General features: G+C 36.3%; 1 protein-coding gene across 3 annotated transcripts in view; it reads left to right on the plus strand.

The window, feature by feature from the left end:
- Mnat1 (MNAT1 component of CDK activating kinase) overlaps positions 1–17,475 on the plus strand; it is a 240,901-nt gene that overhangs the window by 39,395 nt on the left and 184,031 nt on the right. The gene's annotated exons all lie outside the window — the stretch shown is intronic.

The following is a 17,475-nucleotide window of genomic DNA, read 5'->3' on the forward strand; positions in this document are numbered from 1 at the left end:
AAAAATCAGATGGCTGAATGTGCCTGGGGTTGCTTCTACATCTTCTCTTCAGTTCCATTGAACAGCAAGTATTTTTTTTTTTGTGCTGATTACATGCTGTTTTTATCACTATAGCTGTTATTGTAACTTAAAATCTAGCATTATGATGTTTCCTTCTTTGCTGTTATTGCCCAGGATTGCTTTTGCTATTCTAGGCCTCTTCTGGTTCTATATGTTTTTTAACACTGTCTCTAGTTCTGTGAGGAATATTGTTGGTATTTTGATTGGGATTTTATTAAATCTATATATCAGTTTTGGAGGTATGGCCATTTTGACTATATTGGTTCTCCTTTTTCAGAGTGCTATAGTTTTGATTATAGAGGTCTTTCGCTTCCTTTGTTTGGTTAATTTCTAAGTATTTAATTTTTTGAAGCTATTGTGAATGTTATTTTTTCTAATTCCTTTTTCAGTGGGTTCATTATTGGTATACAGGAATGCTATTGATTTTTGTGTGTTGATTTTGTATCCTACTGCCTTGGTAAATTTGTTTAGTAGTAGTTCTAAGAGTCCTTTGTAACCTTTTAATTTCTTTTACTTGCCTGGTTGCTCTGGCTTGTTTTGAGTACTGTGTGGAGCAGGAGGGTTGATAGTGGAATCCTTATCTCATTTCTGATTTTTGGAAAAAGATTTGAGTTTTTCCCCAGTTAATAAGATAATTGGTTTTTCATAAATGACTTTTATCAGATTGAGATAAAGTCCATCTATACCTATTTTCTTTGGGGTTTTTATCATGTGTTTTTTGTCCCCATCACAGATGATCATGTGATTTTGGTCCTTGATTCTATTTATATGATGTATTACATTTATTACTTTGTGTATAGTGAGCCATTTCTGTTGCCCTGGAATGAATCCTACTTGTCATGTTGTATGAACTTTTTGATAATCTGTTGCAGTCTGTTTATCTTGTTAAGGAGTTTTGCCTCCATGTTTATTAAAGAGATGAGCCTGTAGTTGTCTTTTTTAGTTGGGTCCTTTTCTGGTTTTGGAATCAGGGTAATGCTAGCTTCTAGGAATGACTTTGGAAGTACTCCTTTAAATTTCATTAAAGAGGGCTGGGGATTTAGCTCAGTGGTTCCAGCTCCTGCCTCGAAAGCACAAGGTACCAAAAAAAAAAAATAAATAAATTTCATTACAGAGTTTGGGAGGTATTGCTGTTAGATCTTCACTAAAGTTATTGTAGAATTTGGCAGTGAATCCATTGGTCCCTTGGCTTTTCTTGGTAGTTTTTTTTAAATTGTTCTTCAGTTTCATTGCTTGTTATTGGATTGTCAGAATTTTTATATTTTCTTGGTTCAGTTTTGGTAATTCATATGTATCTAGGACTCAGCCATTTCTTCTGGATTCTCCAATTTATCAGAATACTGGTTTTCAAAGTAGTTACTAATAAATTCTAGATTTCAGCATTGTTGTTTGTGAGCTTGCCTTTTCCATTTTGAATTGCATTGACTTGGGTCTTTTCTTTCCTTTTTGGGGGGTAAGATTGGCTAGGGGTTTGTTTATTTTGTTCATTCTTTCAGAGAACCAACTCCTTGATTCATTGCATTTTTTTCAGTCTCAATTTTATTAATTTTGCTCCTATTTTTATAATTTCTTTCCTTCTAATGTACTAGCTTTTAGTTTGGATTCTTTTTTTTTTCTTCTAGGATCTCAAGGTGCACCATTATGTTATTTATTTGGAGTCACTCTTGTTCTGATGTAGGCATTTAGAATTATAGACTTCCCTCTTTGGACTGCTTTCATTGTTTTGCATAGGTTTGGTTATGTTCCACTATTGTTATCAATTGATTCATGGAATGGTTTAATTTCTTTCTTGATTTCTTTTGTTACCACTGATTATCCAAGAGCGTTTTGTTTAATTTTCAAGTGTTTGCATAATTTCTGTGGTTTCTTTTGCCATTGATTTCTAGTTTCATCACAGTATGATTTGATAATATGCATAGGATAATTTTGATTCTTTTGCATTTCCTTAAGCATGCTTTGTGGGCTAGCATGTCGTCTGTTTTAGGGGAAGTCCCATGTACTGCTGAGAAGAATGTGTATTCTGTTGCTGTGGGTTGGAACACTCTGTAGATAGAGTCCATTTATTTGAATGGTTGGTTCAACGCTGATATTTCCTTTTTTTTGTCTAGTTGATCTGTTTGTGTCAGTGGAGTATTGATGTCCACCAGTATAATTGTGTTGTGTTTATCTGATTTTTATATCCATTAGTGTTTATTCTATGAAGGTAGGTGTGCTGGTGTTTGTTGCCTAATTGTTTATAATTGTTATCTCTTCCTGTTGAATTTTTCCTTTGTCCAGTATGTAGTCACCTTCTTTGGTATATGTGCTGCCGAAACAAGCACTGTAGTGACCTTCTTTGCCTTCTCTGATCAGTTTTGGCTTGAAGTCTACTTTGTCTGAAATTAGGAAAGCTACTTCTGATTTTTTTCAGGCTTCTGTTGCATGGAATATTGTTTTCCATTCTTTGACTTTTAATCTGTGAATTTATTTTAGATTAAATGTATATATTGTATAAGCATATTGTTGAGTTTTTTTCTTGGTCCATTCTACCAGTCTATTTCTTTTGAATGAGGAATGAGACCCTTCATATTGATTATTGACTTTTCCTTTCATTGCATTATTTTCTTGTTGCTGACACCCCCACCCCACCCTATTTGCTCAACTTCTCATACTGCATGGTAAATTCATTCCATTACACTGTTTGTCATTGTTGACTTTATTGTCTCTTTCTAGGATATCCTTGAGAATTTTTTGTAGTGCTGGTTTGGTGATTATAAATTTCTTAAGGTGCTCTTTGTCATGGAAGTACCTTATTTCTTCATTAACTTTGAAACATAATTTTGCAGGATATGTTAGTCTGGATTGAAAGTTGTTCTATGGCTTGAAACACTTCACTCCAACCTTTCTTGGCCTTTAAGGCTTGTGTTAAGAAGCATGCTGCAATTCTAATGGGTTTACCTTCATAAGTGATTCATTGGTTTTTCTCTAACAGCTTTTAAGATTCTCTTCCTGTGTTAGACTTCAGGGATTTTGTCTGTAATGTGTCCTGGAGATGTTCTTTTTTTCATTGTGACTATTTGGGGTTCTGTAACCTCAATTATCTGCATGTTTACTTTTCCTATATTTGGAAAGTTGCTATTATTTCTGGATACAATTTTTTTAATGCTGTTAGTGCTGTCTTCTGAATTGTCACTAATTCCAATTAATCTTAGGTTAGTCTTCTTTGTGTCAGGTGGTAATGGTTGAATCTATTTTTTATGTTCTCTTGTTTTTAAGATATTTCTGAATAATTGGACTCTGACATCAGCCTTATCTTCTAGTTCTAGTACTCTAGCCTCACATTGGTACTTATGTTGCTCATACTTTCCATATAATTTTTAATTGTTTGTAACCTTATCATGGACTCCAATTCCTTGCTAAACTGGCCTTTTATGGTTTGTTTTGTTTAGCTTAGCTAGCTTTTCATTAGTGTCTTCTATAAACTATTTACATCATTTTTGTTCAGTACATCCATTTTATATTTAGTTATATATTCTTTGAGCTCATTGAGCACCTTATTGGTCTGGCTTTTAATCTCTTCTGTTAATCTTTCAAATAATTTGGCCATGTGAGTTTTTCTGTTCCTCCCCCTTGATGCCCCATCAATCAGGTTTTTTTGTTTTTTAAAAAAATTTTCTGATGCTGAGAACTAAATCCATGGCCTCATTCTTGCTAGACAGGTGTTCTGCTACTGAGCTAAATCCCCAATCCCAAGGTGGGGGTTTTTGAAAGCATTCTTTTTGCCTTGTCTCATGTTTCCATTGTTTTTTTGTTTTGTTTGTGCTAAATTGTGTGGGCACTTAGAGTAGAAAGATTTTGATGCTAGTATAGATCTTTTTAGCTAGTATCTCCTTTTCAGTGATGCACTCTGGATGTGGCTAACTATAGGATGTTGCCTCTGTTCCAAGGTCTGACCACCTCCATCAATTTATGAGGGGAGGATGGAGTGTAATTGGCCTAACACCCAGTTCTTTACTTCTGTACCACAGTATTGTTTTTTGGTTTGTTTTTTTTTTTGGCACCGGGGATCAAACTTGGGTCCTTGAGCTTGCACAGCAGGCGGTGAAACCACTGAGCTAAATCCCCGGCCTTGTACCACAGTATTGTTAAAGCCATAAAGGTAATCTGAATATTGGCATACAGAAAAACTATTAATACCAACAACTATGCTAACCTGGCAATAGCAAGGAATTCAGCAACAATGTTATTATTGAAAACAAACTGGATATTGGTATACTGTTAGAACCAGTAATATACCACCCCCTGAGCCATAGAAAAGAGATGTGTAATTATAGTATAGACACAAAGACAAATCAAATATTGATACACAGAAAATATCTACTGAATGTGACAACTATAACTCTACTAATAACAGAAAAGAATTCAATAGTGATAACATAGAGTTAACTATGTAAAGATTAATAAAGCTTAATTTTTTTTTTTTTTGGTACTGGGGATCGAATTCGGGTCCTTGTGCTTGTGCCACAGGCAGCGAAACCACTGAGCTAAATCCCCAGCCCAGTAAAGCTTAATTGTTATACTATTTAAGATGTAGGAGGTGGGGAACAAGAGAATGAAAAAGCAAAATTTGAAAAATTAATGGAATTATCATTATTACAATTAATAGAATTATTATTAACAAAATGATATATATAGGATTAGATAAAGGTAACTGAAAAGACCAACCAAGAAAAAGAAGACAAAAGAAAAAAATATTTAGCCATTGTGGTGGCACACACCTATAATCCCAGCACTTGGGAAGCTGAGGCAGGAGTATTATTGTGAGTTTGGGTCTGGCCTGGACTACATAATGAGTTCAAGGCCAGCTGGACTACATAGTGAGACTCTGTCTCAAAAAAAAAAAAAAAAAGAAGAAGAAGAAAAACATTAATAAAAAGTATAGGGAGAATAAAAATCAAAAAAATTAAAAGAAAAAAACTAAAAGGAAAAGAGAAAAAAAAAAGAGCAGAAAGAAAGAAAGAAAAAAAGTGAATTTACCAAACTACCAAAAAACAGTGAAAAAGAAACAGGAGAGAGAGGGAAAATGAGTTCAAGAAAGAAAAAATTGAGACTTTTAGGAAGATGGCAGAGTGGTAAGCAGCAACAAATTAACCTCTCCAAGATTCAGAATATAGACACTGGAAAATACCAACTTGGAGAAGAAAAGGAGGGGATTGGATTCCTGGGACCTAGGAAGTATCTGAAGGGAAAATTGGAGCCTACAAATAAAGTGAAGAGACAGATCTCCATGCAGAAAAAGAAAGGGGCAGTCTTTACATTCTCCCCAGCTTCTGGCTCCTGTTATGAGAAAGGAAGATTGAATCTACAGAAATGTAGTGAGAATGGTGACTCCAGAGGCCTCCCGGGAGATGAGCACCAGTGGAATGGAGCCGTGTATGCTGTGCACTGCAACAGCTGGTGAGTGAGTCCAGTTCAAGTGACTGCAGTGTCCCCTGGAGACAGTGCTTGGTCTGATGTCATTTTAGGGAGGAGCCAATTGAACTTGGGACTCATAGCAGCTCAGTTGGCTTCAACTCAGTGTTCCCAGTGTTAAAAACCCACAGTGACTGGGTGAGGGACAACCATAGGAGAGGTACAGGGTCAGGAAGCCATGGTCAGGCCAGCAGCAGACATCCAGAGTATTAATAAGCTAAACAACTCAGGGCTCAACCGCATGACCAGAGGCCAGGATCAGTTTGAACTATGGATTTGAAAGTACCAAAAAACAGCACCCCGCCCTAACCCTACTTCTGGCTTGCTGGGATTATCCAGCACAGATCTGGGCTCTGACTGCACTACCAGCAAGAGCAGAGTCATGCCCTGAATTGGATACTGCTACGAAACTGTAGACCCTAGAAAGTAACTGCAGCCTTGAAATCACAGAGAAATTTCTTTTATTCTTTTTTTTAATTGCTTTTGAGCTTTTTACTTTTCCTTTTTGTTAGGTTTTTTTTTTTTCTTTTGATTGGTTGGCTTTTTTTTTTTTGTGAGTGTGAACATTGCTTTTTGTTTTGTTTTGTTCTTGTTCTTGTTTCTTTTTTCCCTCTTGTCTTCTTCACCAGTTTCTCACGGCTTGGATAATCTTCTTTTGTCCTTTAGCCTTGCTTCTAATCTCTTTCTTTTCCTTCTCTATATTTTCTTCTTATCCCTTTGAAATTTTCTCCCCTTAGTGTATAATTTCTCTATTGAGTGGCTATTTATGGTATATAATTTTCTGATTTGTCTTACGTTTTGTTTTATAACTATAAATCTTGTACCTGATTAAGGACATTAAATCAATAGTTATCACAGTTTGTCATTTTCCAATCTGTGCTTGATGCTGTTATTACTGATCATACTTCTTTAGCCAAGGTGATATAGTTGTGATCTGTTGATCTTCTTGTATGCTAATACCTAGATTGTCTGGGAGTCATAAACAATATTTTCATCCAGTACCAAAGAACTGAGAGCTAGGCCAAATAGGCAGCAACCTTTTATCCCTAATAAACTGAAGAGGTATAATCCTGGGACAGACTCAAAGGCCAAAAGCCAACTGTGCCTAGAAGACATCGCTGAAAACTAGTCATTTCCTAAAGAGGTCTCAATGCTAGTAATAAAACTACTTACCAGAAACAATTTACAAGCCTCAATGCAGAAAACAAAAACTAAGAAAAAAACAGAAAATGAAAAAACGCAGAAGCAAGATGCAACCCGTAAACTCCAACTCACCCAAGGCAAATCAAGGGGCCATTGAGGTAGAAGAAATCAAAAGCCACCCAGCTGAATTTTATGAAATGGTAGCAGTGAAGTAACAAAACAGAGCAGTAACTCTCTTGACAAAAGCAAAAGAGAAATAAAGAGATGATGAACATAATGAAGGAATTGATTAGAGAATCTAGAGTAGATACAGATAAAAAATAAAGAAGCTTAGAAAAGACATGGAAACCATGAAAACCAACATATTGGTTTATTATATTCCATGGGAACCATGGAAACCAACATATTTAATAACTTACTTCCATAAAAGAGACTCAAATAGAAATCCCGGAGATTAAAACTTCTACTGAATGTATATGCAACATAGTCAACCAATGTGAAGATAGGATATCAGTTCTAGAAGACAGAATTGTGGTTGGCGATTATCAAATGAAAGACCTGTTAAAAATACCAAGAGAACACAAAAAAAACCAGTCCAACATCTGCTACGTGATGCAAAGAAGACAGATATAAGAATAATTGGAATCATTTAAGAATCAGAAGATAGCACAAAAGGAATAAAACACCTGTCTACAGAAGTTATAGCAGAAAGGTTTCCAAGCATGTAAAAAGAATTTGAGATACAGAGAACTGAGGCATAAAGACACACACACACAAACACACACATACCAATCCCCCCCCCAAAAAAAAACCGTATCAAGTATATAATAGTCAAGATCCCAGAAATTCAGCGCATTGGAATTTTTGTTTTAAATTTATGTTTTTGTGTATTTTGATTGGGCAGTTAATAATCATTAACATTGAGTTATTACTGCTAAAAATTATTGACTTATTCCTGTCACTGAATTATTTTGCTGTTTTTTTTTTCCTTAAATTCTTTTATCGGTACATTTTAGGTATATAATACATTTATTTACATTTCTTATTGGGAATTTGTACCTTTACATGATGTATCTTGGTTCTTATTTTTTCCCTATTCCTTGCCCTCCCTTCACCCCCTCCACCCTTCCCTATTTAAAAAGACTTTGTATCCATTTTTTCCATTTCTCATAATTCTTCCTTTCCTCTACCCCTTCCACTTCCCCTACCCCTTTGGACCTTTTCTTCCTGGAAAAAAAACTAAACTCTAGGTTACAGGTATAGTTCATTGGTAGAACATGTGCTTAGCATACTTGAAGCCCTAGGTTCAAAAACTGAAACTCTTAACCCATTACCCATTTATTCCTCCTTTTTTCTTTCCCCATACAGTCATAGTCACTTCTTTACTTTCTACAATTTTGAATCCTTTTGATATTTAATATGAGTGGAATCATATGGTATTTCCCCTTTTTGAACTGCCTAGTTCCCTTAGTGTAATGTTCCTGAGATTCATCCATGTTATAGCATGTGAAAGAATTTCCTCCTTTCTTTTAAAGACTGCTTTCTGTCCATTACATGTATATTCTACATTGTCTTCTATGGCATATAGCAGTGAAGATGGCTGAAAGTGGATGTGTTATAAATATGGAGATAATCAGTCTTGACATAAATTAGATATGGGAAAAGAAAGTAAGGAATCCTCCTAGAATTTTGTTCTGAGCACCTGGGTGGGTGGTGTTGACATTTACTAAAATAGCAATACTTGAGGGAGAAGCAGATAGAGTAGGATGAAAGAAACAAGAATTCTGCTTTGAACTTGTTATGTTTGAAATGATTTTAGACAAATGCCTGGAGTTGTTGATTAAGTGGTCTTTTTCTGGAGTTAAGGATGAGATCATTGCTGTAATGTAGTTTTGAGAGTCATATTTAAAGCTATTTGCACTAAATGTGATCATTTATGGAGGAAGAAGAGTGCCCAGGATATAACTGTGGGATACTTCGTAGATTTACTTTTAGAGATTTTACAGTGAAGGAGGAGCCAAGAAAAAAAAAAAAAGCATACAGGTAAGAGGACAACCAGGTAAATTAGAGGTTACATAGCCTAGGGAATAAAATGTTTCCAGATGGAGAAAGTGGTCATTTCTGTTAATGTTGCTAAAAGGTGGTGTAGGATGAGGACAGAATTCTCTGTTAATTAACTATTGGCTTTGGCAAGGTTGAGAACATTGGTAAAATTCTGAAGAATTTTTCCAGAGGAAAGTCAGGAATGCAAGATTCCTGTTCTATTTTCTATTTTGTTTTCCTTTTCTTTCTTTTTTTTTGGTACTGGGGATTGAACTGGGGTCCTTGTGCTTGCGAGGCAGGTGGCGGAACCACTGAGCTAAATCCCTGGCCCCAAGATTCCTGTTTTAACCTCAGTCATAGCTAGAGACCTAACCTTGTACTAAGTTAATATGGAATGTGAGCAGATAAAAATCACCTTATTTGTGAACACCAGTTCCATCAATCTGTTTCTATAACCATATTATGTGTATTCCTTCATGTCAAAATAGAAGAACTATCCTCGGTTTTATGTAGAGTCAATCCCTTCCCTCTACTTTTACTCTGTATCTCATTTCTTAATTTCGACTGAAGTACTTTAATTCTGCAGTTACTGCCTTTCTCTTGCAATATAAATTTTTCTCTTTGAAATCATTCTTATTAATGTACACGTAAGCCTTAATATCAACAACCATCATTTAAAAAAAAACCCAAACTTGACTCTACATTCCTCTCCAGGTACTACCTCATTTTTCTGCTTTTGTTTGCATCAAGATTGTCGAAGCAAGGTTTCTCTGTGCTACTTGCTGTGACCCACACAGGGTCTGAAGCTGGGAGAGCGGTGGGAAATGAAGAAAAGATGATGAAGGCCAAGATTATTCTTAGCTGAGACCAGGTGGAACCATAGCTTGTTGGGAGCTAATGACCACCTGGAGCACTACATGCTCTTTATTTATAGTGGAAGGCAAACAAGAAGAGAAGGTGGGGCAAACAGTGCTACATGGCCTAGGCAGAACATAGATAGCATGATTGTTTTGTGATTAGGGCATACCCATGAAGGGAATAGGGAAGGATACAGTGCAACTGTCTCCTGGGGCTGTGCCATCCAGGGTCTACAATATGACTGTTTGACTCTCTAATCTATGGAGGAGAAAGGGAGCAGGGAGGAGAAAGAGCCATCTTCAGGCTCGGCCTGCAGCAGCTACTGAGTTTATGGCCTTACCTTCTCTCTTTAACTTTCTGATCAGTCTGTGTAATTGAGGTGTACATACATGGTGGTTGGCAAAACTCAACCAGTGGGCTAAGGGCTGACATATGGGAAAGGTTAAGTGAAAGCTTCTAGAACTATACTTGCCTCCACCGCGGAATTCATCTAGTATGAGATTTACACATATTCTAGGAATAGTTTTTTGTTTTCCTGGGTTTAAACCCATAGCCAGCACTTCTTTCTGAGGATTTAGAGTGTTTGATTCCCTGTTATGGGATCTTGAGTAATTTTGTCTTTAACCAAGTGTTATAATTTGAATCTGGAATGTTCCCCAAAGGCTCATGTTTTTGAAAGCTTGATCCTTAGCTGGTGGCCTATGGGGAGGCAGTGGAAACTTTAGGAAGTGGGTCTAGTTAGAGAAGTAGGTCACTGGGAGTATGCTCTTGAAGGATATGTTGGGACTCTGACTCCTCGCCTCCCTCCCCTTCTTCCCATCTCTCCCACTCCCACTCCCCCTCTCCATTTCCTTCTTATCTCCCTCCTTCCCTCTCCCTCTGTCCTTCCCCCCCCCCCCGTCCCCCCTCTTTTGTCTGTCTTATTGCTTCTTCCTGACGAGAAGTGAACAGCTTTCCTCTGCCACATACTTTAGCCTTGATGGACCGCCTTACCACAGGAACAAAAGCCACTAGGCTAAATGACAGTGGACTGAAACTTCTAATGCTATGAGTGAAAATATCTTTCCTCCCTTAAGTTAATTTCTCTCAGGTATTTTTGTCACATTCACAGAAAGCTGAAGACCATACCAGGATTCCAACTTTACAGGGAAGGATGTGTGGCAGTGGGCCAGAGTTCATGGATCAACTGATCCTAGCCCATGCTGCTCTATACACAGTCCTCTGGATTCATAAAGGAGTTGTAATGGGCTCATAAAGATGCAGTGGAGCCAGGTGTGTTGACTCATGCCTGTAATTGTAATCCCTGCACTTTGGGAGGCCAAGACAGGAAGCTTAATCCTTAATAAGCTGTTGCCAGCTAGGGTGATCTCACTCTTAAGAAGCAAATGTATTTGTATGGTGTAATTTGTCTGTTCATATAATTCTCCCATTTTTCTGTAGCATTGTTTGTGTGATTGATTTGTAGAAGCTCTTTATATATAGTCTGAATATCTTACATATGATGAAAAATTGTTCCCCTCATCTGTGGCAAGTCTTTAATAGTACTGTGTCCCCTACCCTGCATAGAAATTATACATTTGGAGAAAATAAAATTTATCAGTCTCCTTTACATAGCCGAAAGCTTTTAAGTCACCTTTAGGAAATTTCTGCCTTGAGGTCGTACTTATATTCTCCTATAATTTCATAAAATTTATTTCTCACAAAGCAACTGAGGCACAGAGAGTCTAGCATTGTAGGCTTGGCAAATGAAGAAAAGGAGGCAAATCATCTCCAGAGTCTGTGTGCTTAACCACCATGTCCTTCTCCTTCTCATTGCTCAATAAATAATTGGTCAAGGAATAAAGTTACTACTATTTTGATACTTATCAGACATAGCATTGTTCATTTGTTTTACCTTTTATGGATATGCTGTTTCCTGACTTCATAATACATCTCTAAAGGCAGGTGTCAAATTTTACACTTATTTATAAGACTTCACATTTTATAGTTTTAAAAGTAGATCCATTGTATGTAGCAAGTGGCCAGTAGACATGTGTAGGTGATGATAGTGCATTTGGTGCGACATTTAAACTAGTCATAGAGTAGCACTGTCAAATGTATGTACTCTCCTGACGCTGAGTTTGGATACTCTCACACCACACTTTATGACTAAACACTGAAATTCCCTGGTTCTGAATCTCTGGGGTTATTAGCATTCTATTCAGTGGAAGAAAGATGCCTAGAAATTAGGTGATTGATTTTTGGCCTCTAATTAAATTATGACCTTGGACTGGGAGGGGTCATTTTGTTTCACCACCTGTAGAACGGGGGAAAATATATGTAACTCAACCTTTATTTATTTATCTTTAGTGGTAGGGATTGAATCCAAGACCTGGCATATGCTAAGCATGCATTCCAACACTGAGCTGTGACCCTAGCCTGCAAATTTCTTCTTTTCTCTAAGGTACCGTATATCATTATGTTACTCAGGTTTGAAAAGTTTCTTTAAGAAACAGTTCATGGCAAAAATGTCTTTTCTTTTTAGAGAGAAAAATATTCATATTTTCTTCTAGAGAAATCTCTTTTCCATAAAGCCTTTATATATGTGCGTGTTTATATAAGTGAGATTGGGGGTGTGTATGGTTTTAAATAAATAAATAAATAAACATTTAAAGTATTGTATCATTGCTTTTGAAATTTTGAAAATAATGTATTTTGGGAAAAGTTACTGTATTTATAAGCTTTTGAAGAGGTCTTACTAGTCTTTGTATTGCCAATACCATGTGTCATGGAGTCTTCGCTCTCCAGTATGATATATAATATTCCTTTTTGTTTTGGTTTTTTTTGGGTACCGGGGATGGAGCTTGGGACCTTGTGCTTCCGAGGCAGGCGCTGGAACCACTAAGTTAAACCCCTGGCCTGATATATAATATTCTCGATAGAATTAAAGTGCTGAAGTAAAGCATATACCATAGATAATACAGTTTGTAATTATAGGTGATATGGAAAAGCTAAGCTGATAAACAGGTATATTAAAAGAAAATATATTTTTTTCCCTTTGGAAAAAGCAAAATTAACAACTTGTGTAATTTGTTGAGATCCTTGGAAACAATACTATATTTAAAGAATATGTTTAAGAATATTTTAAAGTAAAATTTAAAACCTTAATGACTTTTAAAATGACAGTGTTTTGGCCGGGGATTTAGCTCAGTGGTTCCACCGTCTGTCTTGAAAGTACAAGGTCCCGAGTTTGATCCCTGGTACCAAAAAAAAAAAGACAGTGTTTTGTGGATTTTTAAATTGAGAATGTTTCATATGGAAACCATTTCACAGCTGAGCACAGTGGTGCATTTAGGGGGCTGAGGCAGGACTGTACTTTGAGGCCAGCCTAGGTAGCTTAGTGAGACCCTGTCTCCAAAAAAAAAAAAAGTCCAGCTGTGGTGGTGCACACTGGTAATCTCAGAATTCTCAGCCTGAGGCAGGAGGATTGCAAGTTCAGAAGTGAGCAACTTAGTGATTTGGTGGGACCATGGCTTAAAATTTAAAAAGCTGAGGATATAGCTCAGTGAGAAGGCCCTGGGTTCAGTCTTTGGTATCAAAAATCAAAGTAGAGGGCTGGGGATTTAGCTCAATCGTTCCACTGCCTGCTTCGAAAGCGCAAGAACCTCAGTTCGATCCCCAGTACCAAACAAACAAACAAACAAAGTCAAAGTGGAAGCACACAAAGGAACCCTTGATGTTATGCTAAGAATATTTAATTTTGCTTAAAAAGATCTCTTTTGAGATAGGGTTAAAACTATGCTGTCCAGGCTTTTCTCAAACTCCTTTAGCTCATGGTGAACCTCTGGCCTTTGCCTCTTGTAGCTGGGCTGACATGCATGTGACTACGCCTAGATGTAAAATTTCTTTAAATTAGCATGAGTCAGGGCTGATGGCTCATGCTTGTTATCCCATCTACTCTGGAGGCTGAGGCAGGAGGATCACAACTTCCAGGCCAGCCTGGGAAAATTAGCAAAAACCCTGTTTCAAAAAAACCCACAAAAACCCAGGGCTGCGATTGTAGCTCAGTGCTTTCTGGGGGAGTGAAAGTCATATCAACATAAAACAAACCATGTGGCATTTTGTGGATTTACAGTGTTGTGCAACCACTACCTCTGTCTAGTTCCAAAGCATTTTTATCACAATGTCCATTAAGCAGTTATTACCCACTCACCTCCCTCCAGCCCCTGGTACTACTAGTCTGATTTCTGTCTCTATGGACTTGCCTATTCTGTATATTTTATAAAAACAGAATCATATAATATGTGGCCTTTTGTGTCTGACTTCTTTTTCTTGGTGTATGGTTTTCAAAGTTCCTTTTTATGGCTAAATGATATAATTGTATGTGTATACCACAATTAGTTCATCCATTCATCTGTAGACGTTTGGTTTTTTTCTTCCTTTGATTATTGTGATTACTCCTCCTGTGAACATCGTTGTATATGTACTTGTTTGAATACCTGTTTTCACATCTTTTGAGTATACATTTAGAAGTAGAATTGCTGGATCATTTAGTAACTTTTATGTTTGACCTCTTGAGGAACCACCAAACTTTCTTCCACAGCAACTGAACCATTTTACAATTTTATCAGGAGTATTTGAGGATTTTGATTTCAAATTATCCTTGCCAATAGTTGTTATTGTCCACTTTAAAAAAGTTATAGTTATCCTAGTGAGTGTGAAATGAAATGACATTATAGTTTAACTTTGCATTTACATTCAGTGACTAATGATATCGAATATCTTTTCATGTTCTTTTTGGCTCTTTGTGTATCTTTTTTGGAGAAACGTATATTCAAGTCATTTGTTCTTTTTTTTTTTTTTCTTCAGACAAGGTCTCACTATGTAGTTCAGGCTGGCCTTGAACTCACAGTGACCCTCTTGCTTTAGCCTCCTGCGTGCTGGGATTACAGACCTGCACCACCATACCTGACTTTTGTTAATTTTTTGGTTGTGTTTTTCTTTTTGTTGATGAGTTGTAAGATTTCTTCATATATTCTTGGTAGTAGACATTTATCAGGTACATGATTTGCAAATATTTCCCCCATTTTGTAGGTTGTCTTTTACTTTTGGGATTATATCTTTTGTGTAAATTCTTAAAATTTTGATAAAGTTCAATTTGTCTATTTGATGTTGTTATTTGTACTTTTGGTGTCACACCTAAGAACTCATTGTTATATCTAAGGTCATGAAGATTTATCTCCTATGTTTTCTTCAAAGAGTCTTATAAGTTTGGCTGTATTTGGTCACTGATTTTTTTTTTTTTTTTAAGGCAGGGCCTCACTATGTAATTCAGGCTGACCTTGAACTCACTATATTATATAGGCCTCAAAATCATGGCACTCCTCTTACCTCAGCCTCCATAGTGCTGGAATTACAGGCCTGTACCACCATGCCCAGCTCAGGTCATTGACATATTTTAAATAAATTTTTGTGCATGATGTAAAGTGACTCTAACTTCATTCTTTTGGATGTGGCTCTGATTTTTAAACTAATTTTTTCATGATTATAATTTTTCTACAAACATATACATATTTTATAAAATATTAATTAACTAACAAAATATACAACTATAAATATTAATATCAATGAGATATAAAATAAAACCATGATAAATATAAATGCTAAGTTTATAAAATTTATACTTTTTGTTTATAAAATTAGGTATAATAGACTATCAGTTCTAAATATGATTCAATGTTTAGAAAATTGCATACAATATAATATTAATTGATGTTTATATAGAACAAGTGATAAATTTTGTTTCACTAAGGTGGAGTGTACAGGACATCTTTTACAGAGCTATTTTATTATTTGTCATGAAAATAGTATTTCACTTTTGAAGAGAAAAAGGCCATTGCCAATACATGGATTAAGTTTGGAGTTAATTTCAAAATGGCAATAAGAAAGTCTCAAAGAATAATTGCTTTATTTTATTTTAAATTCTGAAAGAAAGCAATGGTGTCTTTGCTTAGTTCTGGTGTCTTTGAAAGAAACAAATATTTCTTCAAAGTTTTGAGTTTTGATAATAGTAGTTGGTGGTATAACTCAGTGTGCAGCATTCTTGAGGCTCTGAGTACCTTATACAATGCCACCCTCTCTTTCCCCCCCAAAAAGAAGAAAATGTTTTGATAATATAAACCCAGACTATAATCTTACAGAGATTTTTTTTCCTACTGAGATCAGATTTCTAAAATATTTGCATTCTTGGTCTCAGATTTTTTTAAAAACACTTTTGGTTACATGTATTGGAATAATTATCCAAATCATTTAGCTGGGTTTTATTAATGGAATTAGTGAACTTACCTTCTCATATTCTGGTTCTACTTATGTATTTCTTTCCTTTTCCTCTTTCTTTCTTTCCTTTCTCTCTCCCTCCCTCCCTGCCTCCCTCTCTCCCTCCCTCTCTCTCTCCCTGCCTCCCTCCCTCCCTTTCTTTCTTCCTTTCTTCCTTCCCCTCTCTCTTTTCTTTCTTTCTTTCTCTCTTTTCCCTCCCTCCTCTCTCTCTCTCCTCCCCCTCCCCTCCTTCCCTCCCTCCCTTCCTTCTTTCCTTCTTTCCTTCCTTCCTTCTCAGGGTCTTGCTGTGTTTTTCAGGCTGGCCTCAAACTCCTGGTGACCCTCTTTCCTCAGCCTCTTAAGTGCTGGGATCACACGCGTGTGCCACCATACCTGGCTACTTATGTATTTTCTGTAAATCTTTCCTATAACAATTCAAAAACTTTTGTCTTTTGAAGTAATGCTTACTACTTGGAATTAAAACAAAATTATTTTTCCTAGTGGTAATTGTTTCATGGTTTCGCAAGAAACACTTGACCCAGAGTAGGCTCTTAGTATCAGTGAAAATGAAAGAAAGAAAATAAAAGTAGTACAATTCTGTAAATATGCCAGAACTTAAGATATTGGAAGTTGCTGAATGTTTAAATGAAAAGCAGAAAATGCTGTCTTTTATCTCTGGACAGTTTAAGAATTCTTGGTCAGGTGGAAAGGACTTGATAAATGTGGTGATATAGCTAACAGTTACTGGACATTTACTCTGTGTTGGTCCCTGATAGAAGTTCTTTTATGTGTGATAACTCACTTAATGAAGTTGATAATGAGATGGCCATTTGATAGAAGGTTTGCATTTTCCCTCTTTATTGGTGACATAAAAATAATTGTCCCTGCCATTTATAAAAATTTTTAAAAAATTACAAATTTGAAATATGACTTAGATTTTGAAGCAGTCTGGCATTTGGTCTCAAATTTTCCTGTTATTTTATTAATTGATTTTCTCTAGTGTCTAGTGGACATTTAGAATGATTAATTGAAACATGCTTAATAAACATTGAACATTGATACACTTTTCTTTCAAGAGAAAATGAGAACATACTTTTTGAACTCTTTCAGATTGAATTTTAAGCTTCGCCTGTCATAAAGCAGTTCTTGCTTTAATAGCTACACTTTTTCAGGACAGATTTTCTGGAATTTACTGTTGTTGAGATGGGAAGAATGGTAGTTTACTCTCACAATCTACCTTATATAGCTCGTACACATTTTGTAATAGCATATCTTCTATAATTTTAGGGCATAATTTTTTTTTTTTTGGAGACAGGGTCTCGCTATGTAGTCCAGGTCAGCCTTGAACTCACTATGTAGCCCACGTTTGTCTGGAATTCATGGCAGTCCTCCTGCCTCAGCCTCTTAAGTGCTAGGATTACAGGCGGGTGCCAGCATGCCCAGCTAGTGCATAATGATTTGCTATTATGGACTGCTTTCTTTATTGGTTCACAAGAGTGTATATTCTTATGCTCATTGAACATTTGAGGGCCCGATTTATGTATGACTTTGCATTTGACAAGACCCTAGCATTGTACTGAGAGGGCAGGTACAGGACTAGCTAGTGGCTGGTTCTATTAAACATTT

This window comes from Heterocephalus glaber, unplaced genomic scaffold (genome assembly GCF_053883595.1).
Source record: "Heterocephalus glaber isolate CG9 unplaced genomic scaffold, H.glaber_assembly_v1.0 deba00001608, whole genome shotgun sequence".
NCBI classification, from domain to species: domain Eukaryota; kingdom Metazoa; phylum Chordata; class Mammalia; order Rodentia; family Bathyergidae; genus Heterocephalus; species Heterocephalus glaber.